This window comes from Mus musculus, chromosome Y, assembly GCF_000001635.26.
Source record: "Mus musculus strain C57BL/6J chromosome Y, GRCm38.p6 C57BL/6J".
NCBI classification, from domain to species: Eukaryota; Metazoa; Chordata; class Mammalia; order Rodentia; family Muridae; genus Mus; species Mus musculus.
Genome location: NC_000087.7, coordinates 50,273,681 through 50,291,894, shown reverse-complemented (window position 1 = coordinate 50,291,894; position 18,214 = coordinate 50,273,681).

Genomic DNA, 18,214 nt, shown 5'->3' with positions numbered 1-18,214 from the left:
ATATGTGAGATGCACCAGGAATGATTAAACTTTATGTTCTCTTGCTCAGAAACCATTTTCAGGGATCCTATGAAATCCAAATGTCAGCTCCAGACTGCATAGTATCAGGTTTTTCTTGGCCAATTCAAAATTAGAGCCAATATCTAAAAAGATGACTTATCTGTTACACAAAGTTGCTGCTACCAAATAGGAGGTGGCTATGATTCCCAACACCAACACTGTGGATCTCTCTCTCTCTCTCTCTCTCTCTCTCTCTCTCTCTCTCTCTCTCTCTCTCTCTCTCTCTCTCTCTCTCTCTCTCTCTCTCTCTCTCTCTCTGTCTCACTCTCTGTTTCTATCTGATTGTGTCTGTGTGTGTTTCTGTGTGTGTCTGTCTGTTTCTGTGAGTCTGAATGTGATTGAGTGTGTGTGTTATTATAATGTAGCCCATTCTTAAAATAAGAAAGGCACTTTCACTTTGTGTTTTTTTTTTCTTTCCATTTTGGCCAAATTGTATTGATTAGCACTGGCTGGCCTCAAATTGGCTATGTATGTATGGCTTTCTTAGAAGTCAAAAGAGATATGATTTCATAAGACCCATAGTCCTCTGGTTAAAAGCAGGAATCACTGTGATAGGCTTCCATTTTGTAATATTATAAGGTTTGAACTATATGAAGGTATGTAAGTAGTCTTCAAAATTAATTCCTAGGTGCCAGGGAATGGGGGCAAACACACATTTAATCCCAGGACTTATTATGCTGAGGCAGGAAAATCTCTAAATTCCTTGTCAGTCTCGTCTATAGAGCAAATTCCAGTTCAGCCAAAGATATTCCATGGAATGCAGCCTGGAAAAAAAAAACTTGAAATGAATAAACTTCATAGTTAAGTAATGAATAATTAAAAAAAAACGCTGCGAAAGACGAGTGAAATATGCAATTATCTAGACATATACCAAATTCATAAGATAAACCATCTAAACAGCACCTTAACACCTTAAGAAATAGAACCAATCATGATAATCTCCCACCAAAACAACCCTGGGACTAGATGGCTGTAGTGCAGAATTCTATCAGACCATCAAAGAAGAACTAATACCAATTCTCATGAAAGTGTTCCACAAATTAGAAACAGAAGTAACACTACCCAATTCATTCTATGAAGCCACAGTTACACTGCATATTCTCCTGTGGAGATGGAATGGTCACTGCCTAATGAGGAACTGGTCACTTCTTCCTTTCATACAGGACTTTGTTTGAGATTATTTTTTGCTTCTACCATGGTTAATATTACAAATAGATTTTAAATACAGTTTTAACATATATGAATTTTAGCTTTAGAAAATATCATGTATATTTAACAGGCTTTTAACAATCATAACTTATATTCACAACATAAAAGCAAAAGAAGTTACAACCTATTTAATTAATGAGAGAAAATTAGAGACTATTCTAACCAAATTGAACCAGGAGGAAAATAAGAACTGTACTGAAAAACTGATTTTTAGTAATAAAAATAACAAAAATAATGATAATAATAATGATAATAATAATAATAATAATAATAATAATAATAATAATGAAATACATTAGAAATTAAAAAAAATGAATACATATATTTTGCTAGTTTAAGTAAAAAATACTAATGAATATTAAGAAATATGTTCACCTGATTTCGAAATCCCAATCTTCTCATTCTATGAAAATTTTGGTTAGAATTTGAAAGATTAGCTTTGTGAATAGTTGTCCAGGAAATTGACAGATGCCCTTAGGTTATGTTGCTTTCAGTTGTTATGGAGACAATGCCTCAATTACACTCCTTTCTGTGGCTTGCAATTCTAGGTCCTCAGTCTGCCACTGCCTCCACCTCCACCTCCATTTCCGCCTCTGCTCTACCTCTGCCTCCTCCTTCTTTCCCCTTTCCTTGTCCATATCCCTGTCCCTGTCCTAGTCCCTCTCCCTGTCCCTGTCTCTCTCCCTGTCCCTGTCCCTGTCCCTGTCCCTGTCCCTCTCCCTCTCCAGCTCCCTCTCCCTCTAGCCTCCCCACTAGCACACAGATAACCCTCAGATTATTTCAGTTTTAGTACTGATCTACTCTAGAATTTTTTTTCCTTCATGTCTACTTCCTTCCTAGCTTGTTTAAAACTATTTAATTCAATTTGAATCTTCCACATAATAAGAAATTTATTCAAAATTCATAGGCCAACTATTGCTAAGTAAGTGTCTGGTGTTCATCAACCACTCCACTCTTCTAAAGGAAGTGTTTTGTAATCAGAATTTTAAGCACAGGCAGATATCTTTAGTGTTAGTGTAAAATTCTGTCTTGTGTTCAATGTGATAAAGATCAGGACCAAAACTGTTGGAAACCAGGCCTTACCTAACTTGAACTGTGTTTCACCTGGGAGGCAAACAGAGGCTGAAAAGAGAGGGGAACTATATAGGTGAGAGAAAAATGGAGCCAAGACAATTTTCTGATCTAGGCTCAAATATTTAATAAAAGTTTTCACTTATAAAGGGGGAAACCCATTCTCTGCCATGCCAAGTTTCTTGCTTTCCTGATACCAAGTTGTCAGCACAGCCTTTTAGCACTAAGTCACCAAATTCACAGATTGCAGTTAACTACAGAAAATCTTGGAGAACCAATTTGGCCTCATGGCAGATGGCAGGTAGTTTCACATCAAAGGAAACTAGCTGAGGAGCTGCACTGCAGGTGGCCCTGCCTCAATGGCATAAGGTCTGAACCTGCATAGGTTGGAGGAGGTTATACTCCCCCCCGTTAATAATATTTTAAAAAGTGCTAAACTGAGGCATAAAATGTATTTATGCTCTATAGTCTTGCCTGGGAGTTATGGTGACTGCAGGCCACACCTCCCTTAGGAAATCTTAGATCTTCCTGAAGCATCAAATTCCATTATGGATGCTACGTGCAACTAGTTTGTGTTATATATCACACAAAACATGGCTCTGTGTTGTGTTATCAACAGTCATGGATTTTGGCATGTACCTCTGTCTTAGATTGGTATGGTTCTGAGATCTGGATGTCTGTCATTGAATGTCCAGCCCTCATTATCACACCTTATTCCCAATTCAGACCAAAGTCATAATATGTACTAGAATGAAGATCAATAACTGCCACCTTCACTGTTGGAGGCAAGGCTGTACATCTGCTACAGTAAGGCTGAAGGACTTGGATGACCTGCTTGAGAAACAAAGGTGGGACAGTGATAAGCAACAGTATGAAAGTTTCTTTGGAGAAGTCCAGGTACCCCATTCAGTTACAAATTAGCAATGATCAAGCTTAGTCTTAGAGATTCTGGTGTGGGGAGGTGGCTTTGAGAATTGCAGAAAGGCTGCAGCCTCTCTGGGAGTGGAGGCTGTCCTCCAAATTAAATTTGCTAGCTAATTAAGATTTTAGCTATCTTCCCTAATTCTTCTAATACTGGAATTATTAATAGACCAGTCCAATATTGAATTAGGATACCTGGTCACAGTGAAGTTAGAAGATGAATCACTATAACTCTATCTTGAGACTAATCTTTCTAAATCAGATTACACAGTCTCTACTGTTCTATATCCCATAATTCTTAAAAACCTTGAAGTAAAGCATCTTAGCTTGTCCAAACTGGAAAAATGATAAACAAAGGTAGGTCAAAAACATATACCCAATTCAGCTTTCTTGTCACTACAGTCAGGGCACTAAGCAAACACACCTGTTAGTGTGTCACAAAAATTAGCCTTCATATATCTGCAGCATTCTGTGAAGAGAACCTATTCTTGTCCCTTTCCCAATAAAGTAGCTACTTAGGATCAAGCCATATACCAATAAGTAGATTTTTTTTATTTGACCTAGACATGATTATGTCTCCTATTTAAGATACTATCAGGCATTTTTAAGTTCTTTGACATCCAAATTTCAAAGTTCTTAAAGTGTGATTTAAATAATGTGCATGGGGATATAATTTATCTTGTCCTTTGTTTTTTTAAAAAGAAGAGTTTTTTAAAGTTCCACATTACCCTGTATTAGATAAATTAATAAATTGTTTACAAAACATTACGAATGCTTTACTGTTATAGTCAGTATTAATATAGCAAGGCCAGCGACTAATTACACTTTCAATTGTTTATCTTGAAGAGCGGATTTAACTAGAAAGCTTTAAAATGTATTAATAGTCCCCCTCTTCCTTTCTCTTTCTCACTTCCTCCATTTCCAGCAGCACTCTTCTTGCCTCTGCAGGTATTTTACACATGAAGTATCCAAGCAAAATGACATGTACACAAACAACCATACCCACCATCAAAGTTTATAAAATAAAAGAAATGATGTGTAGACTATGATTCTAATTTTTCTGGGAAAGGTAGTATAGGAGAGAGGAATCACTGTGTGTGGACTCACAAAGACACAAAGAACCCCCCAAATAGATCCAATTTACCACTCCTTAGAAATACAAACACCACAGGCAGGAGGAGGGATTTTGAATGAGGAACTCTTTCCTTGTCTTTCCAAGTGCTTTGGTGGATGAGCACAACTACAGGAAAAGGGTCTCACAGCAGGTAAACTCCCACCACCACCCCACACAAAGGCAAAGTCACCTTGGTCGAACCAGGAGCAGATCACCTGCCTCTGCAGGTTGTTTCTGTTTAGCTGCATTTGGAGAAAGCATTTGGAGCAGTTGCTGCCTGCTCTTGAGAAGGGCTCTAAGGGTACAATGTATAGGTCTGTAGAATTGCAACAAGTTTGGACCCTAGAAAAGTAATGGGTTGCTGAAATGGTCCTGGACTGTGAATCTTAGGGTCTTGCTAGGGAATTTCTTAATCTACAGTGACATTTAGACATTGGAGCAAGCAGAGGTGCTTTGATCCTTATCTTAGGCACTCAAAGTTGTCCTGGAAGACAATCGTTGTGACTGTTTGTGAGGCTTTGCTGGAGGAGAGGGGATATTGACAGCCCTCTACACGATCTGCATGGCACACAACTAGAGCTTTCTTTCTTATGAAGCATAGAAGTGACTGAGGGCAAAACACCACAGGAGACAACTATATCAGCGTCCCTTAAGTAAAATCTTGCTGGTGTATGAAATAGTGTGCCTTGCAAATACTGAAGTGGGTGCTCACAGTCATCTATAGGATGGAATACAGGGCCCCCAATATAGGAGCTAAAGAAAGTACCCAAAAACTGAAGGGGTCTGCAACCCTATAGGTTGAACAACAATATGAACTAACCAGTACCCACAGAACTTGTTCCTCTAGCTGCATATGTAGCAGAAGATTACCTAGTCAGCTATCATTGGGAAGAGAGGCCCTTGGTCTAGCAAAATTTATATTCCACAGTTCAGGGGAATGCCAAGGCCAAGAAGTGGGAGTGAGTGGGTAGGTGAGCAGGGGGCAGGAGATATAGGGGACTTTTGGGATAGAATTTGAAAGGTAAAAGAAGAACATATGTAATAAAAAATGTGGGGGAAAATAAAGAGACTAGGTCGTTTCTACAATTAGGGAAAGTCTCATTACTTTATCCCATTAAATGTGCACATTAAAAAAAAAGTGGCTAATGGCTTTGAACAGGATCCTTGCTGAGGACAGGATCTTATAAAGGGTTCCAGATAGACAACTCATTTACAGTTTTACAAGCTAGTACTTATAAACAATTGATCATTGGGAGACTCAAGCTGAGACACCCAATCACTGGGCATAAGTGTTGAGATAATTTGAAGATATTTCCATTGTTTTGAATAATCTGTATGATATTGGATACATTTACTCTATGGAAGGAGTATGTGTGTGGAGTCCCTTGTGTCACTGAAGTAGGAGTTGTAAAACACCTGTGGCGATGATGCAAGTTCATATCTATGATGTGTTTGTGATGTCAGTATTTATAAAGGAGGAGGCATCTCTGAGATGCAATAACACATTTAAAAAAGAAAACCACAAGACAAAACGGAAAGGGAATATTGCCTTATGTTGCTGTATTTCTGTTTTGTGTGTGTTGTGTGTGTGTTTTGTTTTTTGTTTTTGTTTGTTTGTTTGTTTTCTTATTTGTGTGTATGGTCTGATTTTTGGATTTTTTCGAGACAGGAATTCTCTATATGCCCCTGGCTGTCCTGGAACTCACTCTGTAGACCATGCTGGCCTTGTACTCAGAAATCTGCCTACGTCTGCCTCCCACGTGCTGGGATTAAAGCTGTGCACCACCAACACCCTGCAAATATTGACATTTTTAGTGAGATATTTTTAATGTTTTTTTTACTGATTTATGTAAGATATTTTAAATGGTGTGTCCATTTTTTTTCACGTTGTTGCATTATTCCTTTCAAAGTTTGTTGATTATTGCTCACAAATACAGGATTTAACATCAGGACACTGACATTCTTCTTTTTCATTTCATTCCTCTCCTTTTTTTCTGTTTAACTTATCTGGAAATGGATTTTTCTGTATAGTCCTAGCAATTCTGGGCCTTCTTGTGCAGTTCAGTCCTGAATTCAAATCTACTGGATTTTATCACCAAATCCTGAGATTAAACCCCTTTCTAAGCAGACATCAACATTTTTTTTAATTTTCTGTCTCACAATACTTCTTTAGAAGATGTCCTCATCACAGTTCCCAAGTAATGCCTTCAGACACTTCTAACTTTCTGTAGCAACCTTACCATATAGAGCCTATGTAAGGCATCCTGTTGGGTAGCATTCTGTCTTAAGCTGTCCACATCCAAAGTGTTTGTATTCTTCACAGTGGCCTGTGAGGTTAGTGTGATAAATCTGGGATGAGCTGTCAGGTGAAGAATTATTCACCACTGCAGCCACAAAGCTTGCAGTTTCCACTGCTCCTGATCATGATGCTGCAGAAGGTTTCTTTGATTTTCATAGACACTGGCTTCTTATTCCCAAATCTTGGTAGTGGTACTCTATTCTGCCTGTCTGTGTAAACAATTAGACATGAACCATGTCTTAGTATACTGGTTGAATCTTGAGAAGTTTGTTGTTCTTTTCTGCTGGATAGCCTGTTACTGGGGAAATCAGGCCATCAAGATTATTCTTAGCCTGGAAGGTACAGAGTCAGGGTCAGAGGAAGTGTGAAGTCTGGGTAAGGACTAGTTCTTAATCCAGATATTCCCTATGTATAAGAACCATAATTGTCAACATTTCTCATTTAAAAAAAAAACACTTGTGGTTTATATGTGTTATTCTCAAATGACAGCTGTAAGTTTTTTCCACTTAAACACACCCCTCAATATACAAGAACAGATATCTACAGGGTCCTTTATAAACTATTCAGAGTTGTGCATCCCCATGGTCTCTGGTCTGTTTCCATTGTGAAAGGACATATGTTGAGAGAGATTTGTTTACCTTTGCTCTAATGATGTCCCTGGTCGTAATGTCTCAGTATTCATCCTGGTGTGAATACTGTGGAAATCGAAAATGTTAAAGGAACCGTGAAGAAAAATGTTAATTGGTGTGAAAGAGTTAATGGGAACAGCCGTTAGTTTCCACTGACTGAAACTAAAATATTCATTACCTGTTATATTTCACAAAAACAGAATTATTGCTCATTTGTTCAAAGTGGACAGACAGGTACAAATGAAATGACTTTTATCCACTGGGCTGTTTTTTTTTTCAAAGCCTTGGCATGGCTCAACAAAGGAGTGCCTGAGAGCACCTGAATGTTCAGATAAAGTTTACTGAGGTCTCCTTGGCCTGAGAGTGCCTGTCCAGCCGCACTTTTGAACAAGAGGAATGGGTGGGACATTCTTTGATAGAAACAGCAGGAGCTTGGTTGCCAGTCAGAAAATTGTTGAAGAACAGCAGCAGGCTGTAGTGTTTGAGATTGTCAGACACCCTGTGAAAATTGCAAAACCCAAATTAACTTGGAGCTAAAAAGTTAGAGATCTGATTAAGAGGTAAAATCTTGGATGTTGTAGTGAAGAGCAAAAACTTATAATTTTGGGTCTTATAGCATTGTGGTATGTAAGTTCAAGAAATACAGGGCTGAAGAATAGACCAAGGCGGGTCCAGGCACAGCCAAACCCACCCTGTAGCTAAGAATGTCCAGCCATAAAAGATAAAAAAGAGAATGCAGGAACTAGCCACTGCTATCAGGGCAGACCAAATGGCCATCTGGCAGGATGGCACCTCCCTATAGATCCCCATATATCATACATTGACCAGGTGTCCTGCTGACCTCGAGAAGTCCCAAGCCCTTGTGCCTCCCTACACCTTAGCATGCACATATTACCCTGTTAATTTGTAATCATCCCGCCAACATTTAAATAAGCCTATCATGTGTAATGGCCCAAATTCTTTTGGCTCCCCTGTTTTTGGTTTGTGGTTTTTGCCTTTATATGCCTGTAAAAAGTTTGGGCCAGGGTTGAACTTCCCTGCCCCTTGCGCAGTGCATGAGTTTCGTCCTCAGCATTCTGACTTGAGCGAACCTTTGTTGTTTGTGTGTTTGTATGCCATTAAAGCCTTGTATAATTACAGTGAGTTCGGTCTCAGTGTCCTACTGGGTGCGCGCTTGCCCGAGAAGGGACTCCCCACGGGGGTCTTTCAGTAGGTTTTCTGAATAAGTTTGTATTACATGGCAAAAAAAAAAGATTTATTATATTCATTTCCTTCCTTCTCATGGTGTTTAAGGCATATATAATGCAATTGAATACTGCACATTCGGATTATTAACAGTTTTATACCAAGTTCCAAATTTAACATACCACGAAATGAGAAAGCGTACAATATATATTCCAATCATGAATAAGCAAATGAATGTAGGGAAATAATTTTCAGGTACTAAGATACATAGCTATTAAGACATGATCAGAACAATTTAGATCAGAGGATATTAGCCTAACCCCTATGACTTAAATTTCCCCTTGGCTGTATACTCAGAGCTCTGTGTCCTGTCTGTTGCTGATTGGAACAATGCTTTGTTTTTCAGTAGCTTCCTGCATGAATTTAACATGGTCATACACTATAGACCGTCTTAGCAGGAATCAACTTAATGTGGATCTAGGAATCTGTTACCTGTAGAGAAGGGCCTCTCTGTTAAGAATGATCAGTGACCATTGTACCTCATTGTTTCTACAGAGGATCCTAAAGGGTGCATAACCTGCTGTGAAAAATATCTAGGCCCTCTAATCCATGACACAAGCCTAGTTTCCATTTGTTCAGTTATGTCAGATTTTGTACTAATATGTTCAGGCAAAGTAATTACTGTTATATATCTGTTCTATCCAAGATTTTAATACTATTGGTTGCTATTTTGCATTGAATCCTAGAGCTGATGAACCAAGTAAAGAACACTGGGAAATCACCTAGATAAAAGAGATAAAGTGTGTGATGGTTACACCTTGTAATGGCAATGACTCTTTGAATTAAGAGGCCTTAAAAAGAAATGAAATAGAAACTTGAGTTTCTCAGTAATGTGAGTCACTCTGGTATCAGGTCTCTTTAGCCTGAGGATACAAGAGAAGACTCTAACCAACATCATTGACAGTCTTGGTCTTAGGTCATCATGATATCCCTTTCTATGATCCCAAGTGTATTACAATATAATAAGTAGACCCACTAAAGGCAATAAAGTAAAGACAGCACTAATCACTGAGTCCTAGGCATCCTAAATGCTAGGCAGTCACTCTGTCAACTGAGCTATGTACAGACTCTGTTCCCAATATTCACAGATTTAAGGTTTTCCAATGAAGCCTAGAAGCTGCTTTCGAAGGAAGATGTGTTCTATGACTATGTCCTAGCACAGTCTGCTGGAAAAGGCACCTCAGTTTCTGGTCAGTACTAGGAGAGCAACAGCAGGGAGGTAAAAGCTATTCACTATTGCGTCCCGCTCGACCAGCAAGAAAGATTCAACAAACTAGAATCTTCCACAGCAAGAGCTTTATTGCTTGCTTATCAGGAAGATCCCGAACCGGGAAAATGGCGCTGCTTTTATAACCTGCAGCGTGACATTTCAGCACCTGATATGGCATGACAGCTCCTGATTCATTGCTTGCCCATCACCTGAATATTTCACCCCGAGAATGGGAGTGACTAGGAGTGAATTCACTCTCGCACCTTCGTACAAGGCTTCTTTACTAGTTAGCCACAGCGGAGGACCGCGCCATCTTATAATGGCGATTGCTCGCGGCACACACGGCTCTCCTCAGAGATTACTGGTGGCATGCACGAGATTGCTCGCAGTACGTACCTGCTCTCCACATATTCCCCTTTTTATTTTATTAAAACTTGAGGCTGGTCTAGGCCTGTGTAACTTTGCCCATCCACTGTGGCTCCTGTCTTAGGTCATTCCTCCAATGTCACAGCCTTTCCTGTCATAGGGTAACCCTATCGCCACCGGGCCCCGTGTCTTAGGTTGATCTGTGCATGAGGAAAGTTGCCCGTCCCTGGATACCACAGTGCTATGTGACATTAACTACTAAATAAACTAGGGCGAACTCTATAAAAGAGGACAGCCACCAATGTCAATTAATTTTTGAGCATAGATAGCCAGATTTCAGGGAAGGCCCCTTGCTTGATGGCAGCAAGTGCTTGGGTTATCAAAACCTTGTCACGTGTTTGTTGGGTTCTGAGCTTGCAAACCAACCAGAGCATGACCACAAGTCCACAGCAGGTGGCAACGCCAAATAAACCTACCCCCACCCATTCCTTAAAATAAGAAAAGGCAGATGAAATCCAGGAGGAGAGGACCTCTGTCAATGACAGGTCCACTCGTGTTGAGTTGATCTTTAGAACGGCCGCTCTAAGGACCTCAAGGGTCTCATCGAATCTTTCAGACCAGTTTCCTGCAAGATATAAAGAAACCTGTCTAGACAAATTAGCTGCATAAGTAAAATTTCATATTGGACACTGGTAATGCACAGAGCTTCCAGTTTTCTTTCACAACCCAACTGGGCCATCTGGTATAGAACACCTATCTGTTCTTCCGCCAGGTCAAGGCACTGATTCAAAGTCATCAGCCCTCCCTTTAACTTGGTACTAGCAGAAGCTTGGACAGTGATGGCATCAGCCAGATCTGCTGAAAGCTGATTTAATTTTGTGCCTGATTGAACCGCACTAACCATAGCATACCCTGCAGCTGTAGCAGCAGCTGCACTGGCTGAAATTGCTATGATCACGGCAGCAGTAATGCCAAAATCTCTCTTTTTTCAAAACATAGATAAGATGGAGGGTGTATCCACCAGAACAGGGATCCAACGTGGGATCCGTGCCACCATGGCACGGGTGTTCTTTGTTACATCCCAACATTGAGAAATCCAACAATTATCATTGGAACAGATTTCAAATGAATCATTTGAAAGAATAAACAAGAAAGCGGGGTAAACACAGACTGTGGTAGATGGATAATTAATCTGGTTTACCAAAGTTTTATTAAACCCAGTGATCTCTGCACTGGTATTACTATATCCATAAGAGTCCAGGGAGGCATCATGTATTCCCCAATACTGAGCAAATCTTGAGATGCCAGTAAAGGAAGCCTTTCCAACTGCTCCTCCCTGGATAAAGATCAAAGGATTGAGTTCTGTACAACTGCCATTGACTCCACAAAGCACCCACTTGTGAAAGGGATGCATTCTAATGTCCTGTATGAAAAGTCCCTTTTTCATAACAAATTCCTTCTCTGGGTTATCTATCATGTTGGGAGAAAAGGAAAAGGTTTTACTCTGATCTGCCCAATGAGTGATGGAGGATTGACAATCAGACCAAGGCAGGATCAGCCCTTCATCTTCCAAACTACAATGAGGGGCTATTTTTGGTTGGTGTGGACGTTTTTTGTCTGAAAAGTTAGGTGGTAGAAATGTACCATTTACCCAATTTACCTCGTGCCAAAAGGTCCGATTTGTAAAGGTTATCTCTACATTGGAAGTATCTTGGGTTGTGCTCACGCAACCTCCTCTATGCTCATTAAACTTCCCCAAAGCTCGGGCTGTGAGGTTGATACAATTTCCTGGTCCATTAATTCGAAAACATAAAGAACCCTGTTCTAGTAAAGTGCGATTTTCTCCTAATGGTGCTCGGGTTGGGATCATAGGGTAAATATGGCAAATCCACTGTTTTATCAGTAGTAAAGAATTTTGGAAAAACTATAGCATCATAGCGAACTGGCATTGGTTTAGGGAAAGTTGAGAGAATAGCCCATCTCTGCTGGCCCATTATACTAGGAACCTGAGACAAGTTCAGCATTGTCAGGATCAGGAACAGTCCTCGGGAGGTCAGCATCTTCTGCACCATCCTTGATGAATATCCTGGGGATGAGTCATTCCGGCAGCCAAAATGGGTTGTCTTCACTCTGTGAAAAAACACAAACAGCTCCCCAGGATCTGATTAAGATAGGATCCGGGCCTTTCCACTGACCAGTTAAAACATCCTTCCCTTTGACCATTTCTTTTGGTCTATCAGGGTCTGAGCTATGTCGCTCAGCTGCAGAGTGTCCCTGCTCGTCGAGATTCAAAAAATTAAGTGTAAAGAGTGCCATAGATACTGCTACTCTTGGCACTGAGGGCAGAGTCTCATCAACTCCCCCTTTCTGTTTTATAAGATTTGAGTTTGGGGTGGGCACGTTCCACAATGCCTTGTCCTTGAGTATTATAAGGAAGGCCAGTCAAATGAGTGACATCCATTTGATGACAAAATTGTTGAAATTAAGTAGAATTATATGCTGGCCCATTATCCGTTTTTAGAATTGTGGGCTTGCCCCACACACTCCACGCTTCTAGGCAGTGCTGTATAACATGAGAGGCTTTTTCACCTGTTAAAGGTGTGGCAAATATTACACCAGAGCAGGTGTCAATAGAAACATGTAAATATTGATTTCTCCCAAAGGAGGAAATATGACTGACATCCATTTGCCAGACCTGTAATGTCCTGACGCCACGAGGATTTACCCCTACATGAGGAGTAGGTAAAAATTGACAACAGTTTTGACATTGGGTGACAATGTCACGAGATTCTTTCCTGGTTAAAGTAAAACGGTGGTGTAATGTCTCAGGTGTCACATGAAAGCATTCATGAAATTCTCTTGCAGCCTCTGCCTGTGAGGACAAAGCAGCAGCCACGATTCTAGTGGCTTTGTCTGCTAAGTCATTTCCATGAGACATGAGGCCAGGAAGGCCAGAATGAGCTCAAACATGAGTAATATAGACAAGATGTCTTCTGTATAACAAGGCTGACTGAATCTTTTGAAAAATGTGAGCAAGCTTACTAGTTGGTTTAATTAAGCCTGCAACTTCAAGCATATTAACTGCATTGAACACATATAAGGAATCAGATACAATATTGAGCGGTCCCAGGAAAGTTTCAAGGACTTCTAGTACTACCAAACACTCTACAACATGGGGTGATGAATCATTATATTGTTTAGATGTTACTTGGCCATTTACTACATATGCACCTATACCAGATTTGGATCCATCTGTATACACTACTACCCCATCCGGAAGTGGGTGTTTGACTGTTATTATTGGAAACACTATAGCTTGGCTTAAGGCAAATTGTAAAATTGTATGTTTTGGATAATGGTTATCAATTTGTCCTGAATAGGAGGCAACCAAGACTGCCCAATCGTTGGTTGTTGCTGCCAGGGTTTGAACTTGAGCAGAAGTATAAGGTACACTTACTATATAAGGTTCTTACCCGAAATAAGTAATGGCTGCTTTTATCCCCCTAAGTGCAAGTTGAGCAACTGCATTAGGATACCACTCAATGATTTTTGCAGGGGAAGCATTAGGATGGACCCACAACAAGGGCCCATTTTGCCATAAGACCACTGTTCGTAACTGTGCAGTTTTTAATATGCACAATTCAAATGACTTTGACTCGTCAATGCGTTGTAATTGAGCATCTTGTAGGGCCTTTTCTACAATTTGTAAAGCTTGACATGCAGCTGGGGTAAGTGCTCTGTGGGAGGAGATATGGGTATCTCCCTCTAATATGTCAAATAAGGGCTTTAATTCTGCTGATGGAATTTTCAAAAAGGATCTCAGCCAATTAATATCTCCTAACAATTTTTGAAAATCATTCAAGGTATGTAGTTGATCTTTGCGAATCTCTAATTTTTGAGGAACAATTTTGTCAGGATAAATAAGTGACCCTAGGAAGGCTCCCATTCGAGCAACTTGCACCTTTTCGGTGGCCACCTGCAATCCCCATTGCCCTAACGTTTTTATTAATATAAGGTATGCATCTTGCAATAACTCTGAATTTTTATGGCAAATCAAAATGTCATCCATATAAATTATCACCTGTAATGATGGAAAATGTTCTCTAACTGACTTAAGTGCCAATTGTACATACAGTTGACACATGGTGGGGCTATTCGCCATCCCCTGAGGTAGGACCTTCCATTGGTATTTTTGATCTGGCTCTAAGTAATTAATGGCTGGGATCGTAAATGCAAATCTTTGCCTATCTTGAGGGCATAAAGTTATAGAGAAAAAGCAATTTTTAATGTCTAGGATTATAATTTCCCAATTTTTGGGTAAGGCAGAAAGTAATGGTAGCCCTTGCTGAACTGGTCCAAACAGATGCATTTGCGCATTAATTGCTCTAAGATCATGTAATAAGCGCCATTTGTCAGATTTTTTCTTAATTACGAAAATAGGTGTATTCCAGGGTGAGTTAGAAGGCTCTAAATGCCCCAAGTGTAGCTGTTCAGAAATTAGTTTTGTGGCTGCTTCTAATTTTTCAGAGGAGAGAGGCCATTGGGGAACCCATACAACTTCCTCTGTAAGCCATGGTATGGGCATGGAACCCTCAACAGCTGTCTCTAGAAAAAATCCAAACCTTGTCTCCCATTATTACCTTTTTGAGGGATAGGTTCAAGTTTACCCTGCTCTCCTTTTCCTAATCCCCTTCCTTCTTTATAGCATATTTTCTTAATCATTCGAACAGCTTGTGGCGAGCATGCATTAGTTAAGGTCAGTCCTAGTGCCTGTAAGATGTCTTTCCCCCAGAGATTTACTGGGAGTGGTAAGACATAAGGAGTGAATCATCCCATTTGACCTTCAGGCGCTGTCCAGCTCAAAGAACGGGAACTAATAGTGGGACAGGACTGATAACCGAAACCTTGCAAAGAATGTGATGACTGAATAACTGGCCAAGTTTTCGGCCACCAGTGAGAAGAAATAATACTTTTGTCTGCTGCTGTGTCTAAAATTCCCTTAAATTGTTTCCCTTCTATAACTAACTCTAAAGAAGGCCTGGAATCTAAAGGCATTATTAAATAGGCCGAATCATTTCCAGTAGAACCAATCCCTCTGGTAGCTTGAGGGACACCAGAAGAGGGAAAACAGCCATGTAGGCTTGGCTGAATTACTAACTGAGCTATTCTATCTCCTTGTGAAATAGAAACGACACCCTGAGGACAGGAACAGAGAACTTGAAGTCCCCCTTCATAATCTTGACCTACATCTCCAGGGTGAACAATAAGACCTTGTAGTGTAAGGGAAGCCCTTCCCAATATTAGGCCGACACTCCCAGATGGCAGAGGTCCTTTATAGTCAGTAGGAATAGGCTGCTCTCCCATTTGAGGGATCAGCATGAATTGGGTGGTGGTACGGAGGTCCAATCCAGCTGAGCCTTCTGTTGCCCTGCGGACTGTGGGGTCCACCTTTCGCCTGTCGTGGTCCCGTATGTTTTCGGGCCCTAAGACCTGAGGGCCCTGTACTGGTTTTTTGAAATGGTGTCATTATCTACTGCTTGAGGGAATCCTGGCTGCAGGAGCCTGCCTCGAATGTCCCTGATTGAACGACAAGCGCTAGTCCAATGATATCATTTTCCACACTTAGTGCACAATCCTGGTGCTCTCCTTTTAACAAGGGCTCTACAGTCCTTTTTTAAGTGTCCCGGTTTGCCACGATTATAGCAGAGTTTGAGCTCAGCCATGTCAGGGCATTTTTGCACTTGTAGAATGGCAGCTGCTAAACCTGCATTAGTGAGTGGCCCACCAAGTTCACGGCAAACCTTCGACCAGTCCTGCAGTCCCTTGCTTTTTCCAGGTGTAATAGCTGCCCTGCATTCCTGGGTAGCCTGTTCATATATCAACTGTTCAATTAAAGGCATAGCTGCTTTTGTATCTCAAAATATTCTCCCTGCTGCCTCTGTCATACTAGCCACAAAAATTGAGTATGACTCCTGGTAGACCCGAGTGATCTTGGTCAAATGCCCACTTGCCTCTCCCTTCTTAGAGAGAGCCTTACATGCCTTAACAGCGGCAGCTGAGATCTGGGCGTATGCTCCCCAATAATAATCTGTTTGGTTAGCAGCATGCTGTCCCTGACCTGTAAGCAATTCAAATGTCCATGTCCTTTGGTTTCCTTCCATGGTGGCATTGGCCCTTGCCTGCGTCTGACAGGAGTCCTGCCACAAAACTTCCCATTCAAGATACATCCCCATACTGGGGGCTGCAGCTTTTACTACAGTCTGGCAATCACCAGGAGTCATAGTGTGAGTTGCAAGCCTTTCAACTTGTGCTACAGTGAAATTAGCTCTGACTCCATAACACGGACTGTTTCTGCAAGCTCCTTAATCTGTATATATTCTACTGGAGCGTGAACACGCCCTCCCTCAGCTCTTTCAAAAACTGGAAATGCCTGTTGTATCTTCCTCTGTTCCTCTTTTGGTATAAATGAGTCTGAATGATACCTCTGCACATAAGGCTCAGAATGGTGACTCTGCACATAAGGCGGAGGTGCACTAGAACCCTGAATTTGCATATCAGAAGACTGCTCAATGATTTGACATTTGTCTCTAGCTGCTTTCATGTTATTCTGTAACTGATTAACTCGTCTTTCATCTGACTGGTATCTTTCTCCCTCACAACCTGTCGTTTTCTTCTCTAAGTCTGTTTCCTCATAGGAGCTAAGTTCCTTATCTGATTCTGAGCTACTGACAGCTAGCTGCTTAAACTCATCTAGTGGTGGGTAGAGGCTTCTTTCCTTATGTGCCTCTCCAGCTCGATCTCCCTTCTTCTCTCCCTTTCCATCCCTTTTTCTAATCTCTCCCCAGGTATTTTCCCTGACATTCTCTTTTCCTCGGTCTCAAGGCTCATGGAAAGGCCTAAATTCTTCAGTGCACTTTGTTTCCTCTCTATTTTTACTCTCTCTCCCTGATCTACCTCTGATAGACTTTCTTGAATTTCGTCCAGAACTTTCTGCCCTGCTTCTACCATTTGCTGACAATCCTCATCTGTTAAACATGATTTCACCAATTTCATAGCAGCATAATCCCTGCTTTAAGTTTGCCTTTCTGCTGTTCCCTAACTAGATCTCCTTTCAGTTTGTCCCAAGAGGCGACAGTTAATGACAATGAGCAAGCATACCATGGTGCAACACGGTCTATCTCTCTGACAAATCCCTCTTAGGTCTTAGTGGCGATTTTTAGGCCACACTGCTTCAGGACTGAGCGTAAGCCCACTACTATAGAATGGGAGATTCCCATACTGCCGCTGTCCAGGCCTGACCGGGCCTGAAATTGATTGCTGTCCAGGCGCTGTCCAGGCCTGACTGCGACTAAGAACCAGTCAACAGTTCCAGTGGTGGAAACAAAATGAAACCAAAAGGAAAAGTGTAATCGCCATGCAAACAATCAAAAGGGCTTCTAACTCTGGAGAAATTTCAAGATTGTACGTACCTTGTAGAGCCTTTTGTCCCACAGTTCTGATTCTGCCCCGTGAATGAGGGATCTTCCTTGCGCCGGTGTGATGACAGTTCCCGGGTTTTGGCACCACTTATTGCGTCCAGCTCGACCAGCAAGAAAGATGCAACAAACCAGAATCTTCCTCAGCAAGAGCTTTATTGATTGCTTCTCAGGAAGATCCCGATCCGGGAAAGTGGCACTGCTTTTATAACCAGCAGTGTGACGTTTCAGCACCTGATATGGCATGACAGCTCCTGATTCATTGCTTGCCCATCACCCCACTATTACACCCCAAGAATGGGAGTGACTAGGAGTTAATTCACTCTCGCACCTGCGTACAAGGCTTGTTTACTAGTTAGGCACTGTGGAGGCCCGCACCATCTTATAATGGTGATTGCTCACGGCACACAAGGCTCTTCTCAGAGATTACTGGCGGCACGCACGTAATTGCTTGCAGCACGTACCGGCTCTCCACAATTCACCACGATATCTGCAGTCCCTTCTATGAATAGTCTGTTGTAACCTGGAGAATTCTGGTCATCCACTCTGATACCACTACTGTTGTAGCAACTTGAACTTCTCTTAAACCAGTCAGTCCCTTTCTATAGAGATGAT